This window comes from Carassius gibelio, chromosome B22 (assembly GCF_023724105.1).
Source record: "Carassius gibelio isolate Cgi1373 ecotype wild population from Czech Republic chromosome B22, carGib1.2-hapl.c, whole genome shotgun sequence".
NCBI lineage: Eukaryota > Metazoa > Chordata > Actinopteri > Cypriniformes > Cyprinidae > Carassius > Carassius gibelio.
This window is the reverse complement of record NC_068417.1, coordinates 40,839,834-40,849,833: the sequence shown is the minus strand read 5'-3', so window position 1 is coordinate 40,849,833 and position 10,000 is coordinate 40,839,834. Positions and strand designations below refer to the sequence as shown.

Below are 10,000 nucleotides of genomic sequence, written 5' to 3'. Positions count from 1 at the left end.
ATGTACTAACCAGGCCCAAACCTGCTAATATTCAGAGATTGGCATTGACTCTATTTTTTGGCAAAATTATTATATACTAAGTGAAAAATTTCCAAAAAGCTTACAGCACCTGGTATTCCCAGGCGATCTCCCATCCAAGTACTAACCAGGCCCAAACCTGCTTAGCTTCCGAGATCAGACGAGATCGGGCATAGCCAGGTTGGTATGGCCGTAAGCGAAGTCTACTGCAAAGAGAGGGCTATTTAAAGAACAGCCAATCTTATCGCCAGTACATTATATAAGTAGTAAAGAAAACCCAAAAGCTTAAAGCACCTGGTATTCCTAGGCAGTCTCTCATCAAAGTACTAACCAGACCTAAACCTGCTAAGATTCAGAGATCGGGCATTGACTCTATTTTTTGGCAAAATTATTATAAACTAAGTGAAAAATGTCCAAAAAGTTTACAGCACCTGGTATTCCCAGGCGGTCTCCCATCAAAGTACTAACCAGGCCCAAACCTGCTTAGCTTCCGAGATCGGACGAGATCGGGCATAGCCAGGTTGGTATGGCCGTAAGCGAAGTCTGTTGCAAAGAGAGGGCTATTTAAAGACCAGCCAATCTTATCGCCAGTACATTATATAAGTAGGAAAGAAAGCCCAAAAGCTTAAAGCACCTGGTATTCCTAGGCAGTCTCTCATCAAAGTACTAACCAGACCTAAACCTGCTAAGATTCAGAGATCGGGCATTGACTCTTTTTTTTTTTTTAATGAAAGATTATTATATAATTCGTGAAATTTTCCAAAAAGATTAAAGCACCTGGTATTCCCAGGCTGTCTCCCATCCATGTACTAACCAGGCCCAAACCTGCAAATATTCAGAGATCGGGCATTGACTTTTTTTTGGCAAAATTATTATATACTAAGTGAAAAATGTCCAAAAAGCTTACAGCACCTGGTATTCAATCAATCAATCAATCACCTTTATTTATATAGTGCTTTAAACAAAATACATTGCGTCAAAGCACTGAACAACATTCATTAGGAAAACAGTGTCTCAATAATGCAAAATTATAATTAAAGGCAGTATATTCCCAGGCAGTCTCCCATCCATGTACTAAACAGGCCCAAACCTGCTAATATTCAGAGATCAGGCACTGACTCTATTTTTTGGCAAAATTATTATATACTAAGTGAAAAATGTCCAAAAAGCACCTAGAAAGGACCTCTACTGCCCTGAAAGACAGCGGAGACCAGGACAACTAGAGCCCCAGATACAGATCCCCTGTAAAGACCTTGTCTCAGAGGAGCACCAGGACAAGACCACAGGAAACAGATGATTCTTCTGCACAATCTGACTTTGCTGCAGCCTGGAATTGAACTACTGGTTTTCGTCTGGTCAGAGGAGAACTGACCCCCCAACTGAGCCTGGTTTCTCCCAAGGTTTTTTTCTCCATTCTGTCACCGATGGAGTTTCGGTTCCTTGCCGCTGTCGCCTCTGGCTTGCTTAGTTGGGGTCACTTCATCTACAGCGATATCATTGACTTGATTGCAAATAAAAACAGACACTATTTCAACTGAACAGAGATGACATAGCTGAATTCAATGATGAACTGCCTTTAACTATCATTTTGCATTATTGAGACACTGTTTTCCAAATGAATGTTGTTCAGTGCTTTGACACAATGTATTTTGTTTAAAGCACTATATAAATAAAGGTGATTGATTGATTGATTGAAGAGAGGGCTATTTAAAGAACAGCCAATCTTATCGCCAGTACATTATATAAGTAGGAAAGAAAACCCAAAAGCTTAAAGCACCTGGTATTCCTAGGCAGTCTCTCATACAAGTACTAACCAGACCTAAACCTGCTAAGATTCAGAGATCGGGCATTGACTCTTTTTTTTTTTTTTTTTTTTTTTTTTAAATGAAAGATTATTATATAATTCGTGAAATTTTCCAAAAAGATTAAAGCACCTGATATTCCCAGGCAGTCTCCCATCCATGTACTAACCAGGCCCAAACCTGCAAATATTCAGAGATCGGGCATTGACTCTATTTTTTGGCAAAATTATTATATACTAAGTGAAAAATGTCCAAAAAGCTTACAGCACCTGGTATTCCCAGGCAGTCTCCCATCCATGTACTAACCAGGCCCAAACCTGCTAATATTCAGAGATTGGCATTGACTCTATTTTTTGGCAAAATTATTATATACTAAGTGAAAAATTTCCAAAAAGCTTACAGCACCTGGTATTCCCAGGCGGTCTCCCATCCAAGTACTAACCAGGCCCAAACCTGCTTAGCTTCCGAGATCAGACGAGATCAGGCATAGCCAGGATGGTATGGCCGTAAGCGAAGTCTGCTGCAAAGAGAGGGCTATTTAAAGACCAGCCAATCTTATCGCCAGTACATTATATAAGTAGGAATGAAAACCCAAAAGCTTAAAGCACCTGGTATTCCTAGGCAGTCTCTCATCAAAGTACTAATCAGACCTAAACCTGCTAAGATTCAGAGATCGGGCATTGACTCTTTTTTTTTTTTTATGAAAGATTATTATATAATTTGTGAAATTTTCCAAAAAGATTAAAACACCTGGTATTCCCAGGCAGTCTCCCATCCATGTACTAAGCAGGCCCAAACCTGCTAATATTCAGAGATCAGGCATTGACTCTATTTTTTGGCAAAATTATTATATACTAAGTGAAAAATGTCCAAAAAGCTTACAGCACCTGGTATTCCCAGGCGGTCTCACATCCAAGTACTAACCAGGACCAAACCTGCTTAGCTTCCGAGATCAGACGAGATTGGGCATAGCCAGGTTGGTATGGCCGTAAGCGAAGTCTGCTGCAAAGAGAGGGCTATTTAAAGACCAGCCGATCTTATCGCCAGTACATTATATAAGTAGGAAAGAAAACCCAAAAGCTTAAAGCACCTGGTATTCCCAGGCAGTCTCTCATCAAAGTACTAACCAGACCTAAACCTGCTAAGATTCAGAGATCGGGCATTGACTCTATTTTTTGGCAAAATTATTATATACTAAGTGAAAAATGTCCAAAAAGCTTACAGCACCTGGTATTCCCAGGCGATCTCCCATCCAAGTACTAACCAGGCCCAAACCTGCTTAGCTTCCGAGATCAGACGAGATCGGGCATAGCCAGGTTGGTATGGCCGTAAGCGAAGTCTGCTGCAAAGAGAGGGCTATTTAAAGAACAGCCAATCTTATCGCCAGTACATTATATAAGTAGTAAAGAAAACCCAAAAGCTTAAAGCACCTGGTATTCCTAGGCAGTCTCTCATCAAAGTACTAACCAGACCTAAACCTGCTAAGATTCAGAGATCGGGCATTGACTCTTTTTTTTTTTTTAATGAAAGATTATTATATAATTCGTGAACTTTTCCAAAAATATTAAAACACCTGGTATTCCCAGGCAGTCTCCTATCCATGTACTAAGCAGGCCCAAACCTGCTAATATTCAGAGATCAGGCATTGACTCTATTTTTTGGCAAAATTATTATATACTAAGTGAAAAATGTCCAAAAAGCTTACAGCACCTGGTATTCCCAGGCGGTCTCCCATCCAAGTACTAACAAGGCCCAAACCTGCTTAGCTTACGAGATCAGACGAGATCCGGCATAGCCAGGTTGGTATGGCCGTAAGCGAAGTCTGCTGCAAAGAGAGGGCTATTTAAAGACCAGCCAATCTTATCGCCAGTACATTATTTAAGTAGGAAAGAAAACCCAAAAGCTTAAAGCACCTGGTATTCCTAGGCAGTCTCTCATCAAAGTACTAACCAGACCTAAACCTGCTAAGATTCAGAGATCGGGCATTGACTCTTTTTTTTTTTTTTTTTTTTTTTTTAAATGAAAGATTATTATATAATTCGTGAAATTTTCCAAAAAGATTAAAGCACCTGGTATTCCCAGGCAGTCTCCCATCCATGTACTAACCAGGCCCAAACCTGCAAATATTCAGAGATCGGGCATTGACTCTATTTTTTGGCAAAATTATTATATACTAAGTGAAAAATGTCCAAAAAGCTTACAGCACCTGGTATTCCCAGGCAGTCTCCCATCCATGTACTAACCAGGCCCAAACCTGCTAATATTCAGAGATCAGGCATTGACTCTATTTTTTGGCAAAATTATTATATACTAAGTGAAAAATTTCCAAAAAGCTTACAGCACCTGGTATTCCCAGGCGGTCTCCCATCCAAGTACTAACCAGGCCCAAACCTGCTTAGCTTCCGAGATCAGACGAGATCAGGCATAGCCAGGATGGTATGGCCGTAAGCGAAGTCTGCTGCAAAGAGAGGGCTATTTAAAGACCAGCCAATCTTATCGCCAGTACATTATATAAGTAGGAATGAAAACCCAAAAGCTTAAAGCACCTGGTATTCCTAGGCAGTCTCTCATCAAAGTACTAATCAGACCTAAACCTGCTAAGATTCAGAGATCGGGCATTGACTCTTTTTTTTTTTTTTTTTATGAAAGATTATTATATAATTCGTGAAATTTTCCAAAAAGATTAAAACACCTGGTATTCCCAGGCAGTCTCCCATCCATGTACTAAGCAGGCCCAAACCTGCTAATATTCAGAGATCAGGCATTGACTCTATTTTTTGGCAAAATTATTATATACTAAGTGAAAAATGTCCAAAAAGCTTACAGCACCTGGTATTCCCAGGCGGTCTCCCATCCAAGTACTAACCAGGACAAAACCTGCTTAGCTTCCGAGATCAGACGAGATTGGGCATAACCAGGTTTGTATGGCCGTAAGCGAAGTCTGCTGCAAAGAGAGGGCTATTTAAAGACCAGCCGATCTTATCGCCAGTACATTATATAAGTAGGAAAGAAAACCCAAAAGCTTAAAGCACCTGGTATTCCCAGGCAGTCTCTCATCAAAGTACTAACCAGACCTAAACCTGCTAAGATTCAGAGATCGGGCATTGACTCTATTTTTTGGCAAAATTATTATATACTAAGTGAAAAATGTCCAAAAAGCTTACAGCACCTGGTATTCCCAGGCGATCTCCCATCCAAGTACTAACCAGGCCCAAACCTGCTTAGCTTCCGAGATCAGACGAGATCGGGCATAGCCAGGTTGGTATGGCCGTAAGCGAAGTCTACTGCAAAGAGAGGGCTATTTAAAGAACAGCCAATCTTATCGCCAGTACATTATATAAGTAGTAAAGAAAACCCAAAAGCTTAAAGCACCTGGTATTCCTAGGCAGTCTCTCATCAAAGTACTAACCAGACCTAAACCTGCTAAGATTCAGAGATCGGGCATTGACTCTATTTTTTGGCAAAATTATTATAAACTAAGTGAAAAATGTCCAAAAAGTTTACAGCACCTGGTATTCCCAGGCGGTCTCCCATCAAAGTACTAACCAGGCCCAAACCTGCTTAGCTTCCGAGATCGGACGAGATCGGGCATAGCCAGGTTGGTATGGCCGTAAGCGAAGTCTGTTGCAAAGAGAGGGCTATTTAAAGACCAGCCAATCTTATCGCCAGTACATTATATAAGTAGGAAAGAAAGCCCAAAAGCTTAAAGCACCTGGTATTCCTAGGCAGTCTCTCATCAAAGTACTAACCAGACCTAAACCTGCTAAGATTCAGAGATCGGGCATTGACTCTTTTTTTTTTTTTAATGAAAGATTATTATATAATTCGTGAAATTTTCCAAAAAGATTAAAGCACCTGGTATTCCCAGGCTGTCTCCCATCCATGTACTAACCAGGCCCAAACCTGCAAATATTCAGAGATCGGGCATTGACTTTTTTTTGGCAAAATTATTATATACTAAGTGAAAAATGTCCAAAAAGCTTACAGCACCTGGTATTCAATCAATCAATCAATCACCTTTATTTATATAGTGCTTTAAACAAAATACATTGCGTCAAAGCACTGAACAACATTCATTAGGAAAACAGTGTCTCAATAATGCAAAATTATAATTAAAGGCAGTATATTCCCAGGCAGTCTCCCATCCATGTACTAAACAGGCCCAAACCTGCTAATATTCAGAGATCAGGCACTGACTCTATTTTTTGGCAAAATTATTATATACTAAGTGAAAAATGTCCAAAAAGCACCTAGAAAGGACCTCTACTGCCCTGAAAGACAGCGGAGACCAGGACAACTAGAGCCCCAGATACAGATCCCCTGTAAAGACCTTGTCTCAGAGGAGCACCAGGACAAGACCACAGGAAACAGATGATTCTTCTGCACAATCTGACTTTGCTGCAGCCTGGAATTGAACTACTGGTTTTCGTCTGGTCAGAGGAGAACTGACCCCCCAACTGAGCCTGGTTTCTCCCAAGGTTTTTTTCTCCATTCTGTCACCGATGGAGTTTCGGTTCCTTGCCGCTGTCGCCTCTGGCTTGCTTAGTTGGGGTCACTTCATCTACAGCGATATCATTGACTTGATTGCAAATAAAAACAGACACTATTTCAACTGAACAGAGATGACATAGCTGAATTCAATGATGAACTGCCTTTAACTATCATTTTGCATTATTGAGACACTGTTTTCCAAAATGAATGTTGTTCAGTGCTTTGACGCAATGTATTTTGTTTAAAGCACTATATAAATAAAGGTGATTGATTGATTGATTGAAGAGAGGGCTATTTAAAGAACAGCCAATCTTATCGCCAGTACATTATATAAGTAGGAAAGAAAACCCAAAAGCTTAAAGCACCTGGTATTCCTAGGCAGTCTCTCATACAAGTACTAACCAGACCTAAACCTGCTAAGATTCAGAGATCGGGCATTGACTCTTTTTTTTTTTTTTTTTTTTTTTTAATGAAAGATTATTATATAATTCGTGAAATTTTCCAAAAAGATTAAAGCACCTGGTATTCCCAGGCAGTCTCCCATCCAAGTACTAACCAGGCCCAAACCTGCTTAGCTTCCGAGATCAGACGAGATCAGGCATAGCCAGGTTGGTATGGCCGTAAGCGAAGTCTGCTGCAAAGAGAGGGCTATTTAAAGACCAGCCAATCTTATCGCCAGTACATTATATAAGTAGGAAAGAAAACCCAAAAGCTTAAAGCACCTGGTATTCCCAGGCAGTCTCTCATCAAAGTACTAACCAGACCTAAACCTGCTAAGATTCAGAGATCGGGCATTGACTCTTTTTTTTTTTTTTTTTTTTTTTTTAAAATGAAAGATTATTATATAATTCGTGAAATTTTCCAAAAAGATTAAAGCACCTGGTATTCCCAGGCAGTCTCCCATCCATGTACTAACCAGGCCCAAACCTGCAAATATTCAGAGATCGGGCATTGACTCTATTTTTTGGCAAAATTATTATATACTAAGTGAAAAATGTCCAAAAAGCTTACAGCACCTGGTATTCCCAGGCAGTCTCCCATCCATGTACTAACCAGGCCCAAACCTGCTAATATTCAGAGATTGGCATTGACTCTATTTTTTGGCAAAATTATTATATACTAAGTGAAAAATTTCCAAAAAGCTTACAGCACCTGGTATTCCCAGGCGATCTCCCATCCAAGTACTAACCAGGCCCAAACCTGCTTAGCTTCCGAGATCAGACGAGATCGGGCATAGCCAGGTTGGTATGGCCGTAAGCGAAGTCTACTGCAAAGAGAGGGCTATTTAAAGAACAGCCAATCTTATCGCCAGTACATTATATAAGTAGTAAAGAAAACCCAAAAGCTTAAAGCACCTGGTATTCCTAGGCAGTCTCTCATCAAAGTACTAACCAGACCTAAACCTGCTAAGATTCAGAGATCGGGCATTGACTCTATTTTTTGGCAAAATTATTATAAACTAAGTGAAAAATGTCCAAAAAGTTTACAGCACCTGGTATTCCCAGGCGGTCTCCCATCAAAGTACTAACCAGGCCCAAACCTGCTTAGCTTCCGAGATCGGACGAGATCGGGCATAGCCAGGTTGGTATGGCCGTAAGCGAAGTCTGTTGCAAAGAGAGGGCTATTTAAAGACCAGCCAATCTTATCGCCAGTACATTATATAAGTAGGAAAGAAAGCCCAAAAGCTTAAAGCACCTGGTATTCCTAGGCAGTCTCTCATCAAAGTACTAACCAGACCTAAACCTGCTAAGATTCAGAGATCGGGCATTGACTCTTTTTTTTTTTTTAATGAAAGATTATTATATAATTCGTGAAATTTTCCAAAAAGATTAAAGCACCTGGTATTCCCAGGCTGTCTCCCATCCATGTACTAACCAGGCCCAAACCTGCAAATATTCAGAGATCGGGCATTGACTTTTTTTTGGCAAAATTATTATATACTAAGTGAAAAATGTCCAAAAAGCTTACAGCACCTGGTATTCAATCAATCAATCAATCACCTTTATTTATATAGTGCTTTAAACAAAATACATTGCGTCAAAGCACTGAACAACATTCATTAGGAAAACAGTGTCTCAATAATGCAAAATTATAATTAAAGGCAGTATATTCCCAGGCAGTCTCCCATCCATGTACTAAACAGGCCCAAACCTGCTAATATTCAGAGATCAGGCACTGACTCTATTTTTTGGCAAAATTATTATATACTAAGTGAAAAATGTCCAAAAAGCACCTAGAAAGGACCTCTACTGCCCTGAAAGACAGCGGAGACCAGGACAACTAGAGCCCCAGATACAGATCCCCTGTAAAGACCTTGTCTCAGAGGAGCACCAGGACAAGACCACAGGAAACAGATGATTCTTCTGCACAATCTGACTTTGCTGCAGCCTGGAATTGAACTACTGGTTTTCGTCTGGTCAGAGGAGAACTGACCCCCCAACTGAGCCTGGTTTCTCCCAAGGTTTTTTTCTCCATTCTGTCACCGATGGAGTTTCGGTTCCTTGCCGCTGTCGCCTCTGGCTTGCTTAGTTGGGGTCACTTCATCTACAGCGATATCATTGACTTGATTGCAAATAAAAACAGACACTATTTCAACTGAACAGAGATGACATAGCTGAATTCAATGATGAACTGCCTTTAACTATCATTTTGCATTATTGAGACACTGTTTTCCAAATGAATGTTGTTCAGTGCTTTGACACAATGTATTTTGTTTAAAGCACTATATAAATAAAGGTGATTGATTGATTGATTGAAGAGAGGGCTATTTAAAGAACAGCCAATCTTATCGCCAGTACATTATATAAGTAGGAAAGAAAACCCAAAAGCTTAAAGCACCTGGTATTCCTAGGCAGTCTCTCATACAAGTACTAACCAGACCTAAACCTGCTAAGATTCAGAGATCGGGCATTGACTCTTTTTTTTTTTTTTTTTTTTTTTTTTAAATGAAAGATTATTATATAATTCGTGAAATTTTCCAAAAAGATTAAAGCACCTGATATTCCCAGGCAGTCTCCCATCCATGTACTAACCAGGCCCAAACCTGCAAATATTCAGAGATCGGGCATTGACTCTATTTTTTGGCAAAATTATTATATACTAAGTGAAAAATGTCCAAAAAGCTTACAGCACCTGGTATTCCCAGGCAGTCTCCCATCCATGTACTAACCAGGCCCAAACCTGCTAATATTCAGAGATCAGGCATTGACTCTATTTTTTGGCAAAATTATTATATACTAAGTGAAAAATTTCCAAAAAGCTTACAGCACCTGGTATTCCCAGGCGGTCTCCCATCCAAGTACTAACCAGGCCCAAACCTGCTTAGCTTCCGAGATCAGACGAGATCAGGCATAGCCAGGATGGTATGGCCGTAAGCGAAGTCTGCTGCAAAGAGAGGGCTATTTAAAGACCAGCCAATCTTATCGCCAGTACATTATATAAGTAGGAATGAAAACCCAAAAGCTTAAAGCACCTGGTATTCCTAGGCAGTCTCTCATCAAAGTACTAATCAGACCTAAACCTGCTAAGATTCAGAGATCGGGCATTGACTCTTTTTTTTTTTTTTTTTATGAAAGATTATTATATAATTCGTGAAATTTTCCAAAAAGATTAAAACACCTGGTATTCCCAGGCAGTCTCCCATCCATGTACTAAGCAGGCCCAAACCTGCTAATATTCAGAGATCAGGC

At 40.0% G+C, this 10,000-nt stretch overlaps 14 non-coding genes across 14 annotated transcripts; all 14 read right to left on the bottom strand.

Annotated features, from left to right (window-relative positions):
* Window positions 1-97: 97 nt before the first annotated feature.
* On the bottom strand, window positions 98-216 carry LOC127995729 (5S ribosomal RNA). The gene has a single exon (XR_008168666.1). It is a non-coding gene; the product is annotated as a 5S ribosomal RNA (ribosomal RNA).
* A 221-nt stretch (window positions 217-437) lies between these two features.
* Window positions 438-556, bottom strand: LOC127996435 (5S ribosomal RNA). Its single transcript, XR_008169342.1, has one exon. It is a non-coding gene; the product is annotated as a 5S ribosomal RNA (ribosomal RNA).
* Window positions 557-2,213: 1,657 nt separating this feature from the next.
* Window positions 2,214-2,332, bottom strand: LOC128000570 (5S ribosomal RNA). Its single transcript, XR_008173351.1, has one exon. It is a non-coding gene; the product is annotated as a 5S ribosomal RNA (ribosomal RNA).
* A 363-nt stretch (window positions 2,333-2,695) lies between these two features.
* LOC128006262 (5S ribosomal RNA) lies at window positions 2,696-2,814 on the bottom strand. The gene has a single exon (XR_008178891.1). It is a non-coding gene; the product is annotated as a 5S ribosomal RNA (ribosomal RNA).
* Window positions 2,815-3,035: 221 nt separating this feature from the next.
* Window positions 3,036-3,154, bottom strand: LOC127995728 (5S ribosomal RNA). The gene has a single exon (XR_008168665.1). It is a non-coding gene; the product is annotated as a 5S ribosomal RNA (ribosomal RNA).
* A 364-nt stretch (window positions 3,155-3,518) lies between these two features.
* On the bottom strand, window positions 3,519-3,637 carry LOC128006313 (5S ribosomal RNA). Its single transcript, XR_008178941.1, has one exon. It is a non-coding gene; the product is annotated as a 5S ribosomal RNA (ribosomal RNA).
* Window positions 3,638-4,151: 514 nt separating this feature from the next.
* Window positions 4,152-4,270, bottom strand: LOC128000569 (5S ribosomal RNA). Its single transcript, XR_008173350.1, has one exon. It is a non-coding gene; the product is annotated as a 5S ribosomal RNA (ribosomal RNA).
* A 367-nt stretch (window positions 4,271-4,637) lies between these two features.
* On the bottom strand, window positions 4,638-4,756 carry LOC128004731 (5S ribosomal RNA). The gene has a single exon (XR_008177411.1). It is a non-coding gene; the product is annotated as a 5S ribosomal RNA (ribosomal RNA).
* A 221-nt stretch (window positions 4,757-4,977) lies between these two features.
* LOC127995727 (5S ribosomal RNA) lies at window positions 4,978-5,096 on the bottom strand. The gene has a single exon (XR_008168664.1). It is a non-coding gene; the product is annotated as a 5S ribosomal RNA (ribosomal RNA).
* A 221-nt stretch (window positions 5,097-5,317) lies between these two features.
* Window positions 5,318-5,436, bottom strand: LOC127996434 (5S ribosomal RNA). Its single transcript, XR_008169341.1, has one exon. It is a non-coding gene; the product is annotated as a 5S ribosomal RNA (ribosomal RNA).
* A 1,382-nt stretch (window positions 5,437-6,818) lies between these two features.
* Window positions 6,819-6,937, bottom strand: LOC128005594 (5S ribosomal RNA). Its single transcript, XR_008178234.1, has one exon. It is a non-coding gene; the product is annotated as a 5S ribosomal RNA (ribosomal RNA).
* A 514-nt stretch (window positions 6,938-7,451) lies between these two features.
* Window positions 7,452-7,570, bottom strand: LOC127995726 (5S ribosomal RNA). Its single transcript, XR_008168663.1, has one exon. It is a non-coding gene; the product is annotated as a 5S ribosomal RNA (ribosomal RNA).
* A 221-nt stretch (window positions 7,571-7,791) lies between these two features.
* On the bottom strand, window positions 7,792-7,910 carry LOC127996433 (5S ribosomal RNA). Its single transcript, XR_008169340.1, has one exon. It is a non-coding gene; the product is annotated as a 5S ribosomal RNA (ribosomal RNA).
* A 1,658-nt stretch (window positions 7,911-9,568) lies between these two features.
* LOC128000568 (5S ribosomal RNA) lies at window positions 9,569-9,687 on the bottom strand. Its single transcript, XR_008173349.1, has one exon. It is a non-coding gene; the product is annotated as a 5S ribosomal RNA (ribosomal RNA).
* Between the last annotated feature and the right edge of the window lie 313 nt (window positions 9,688-10,000).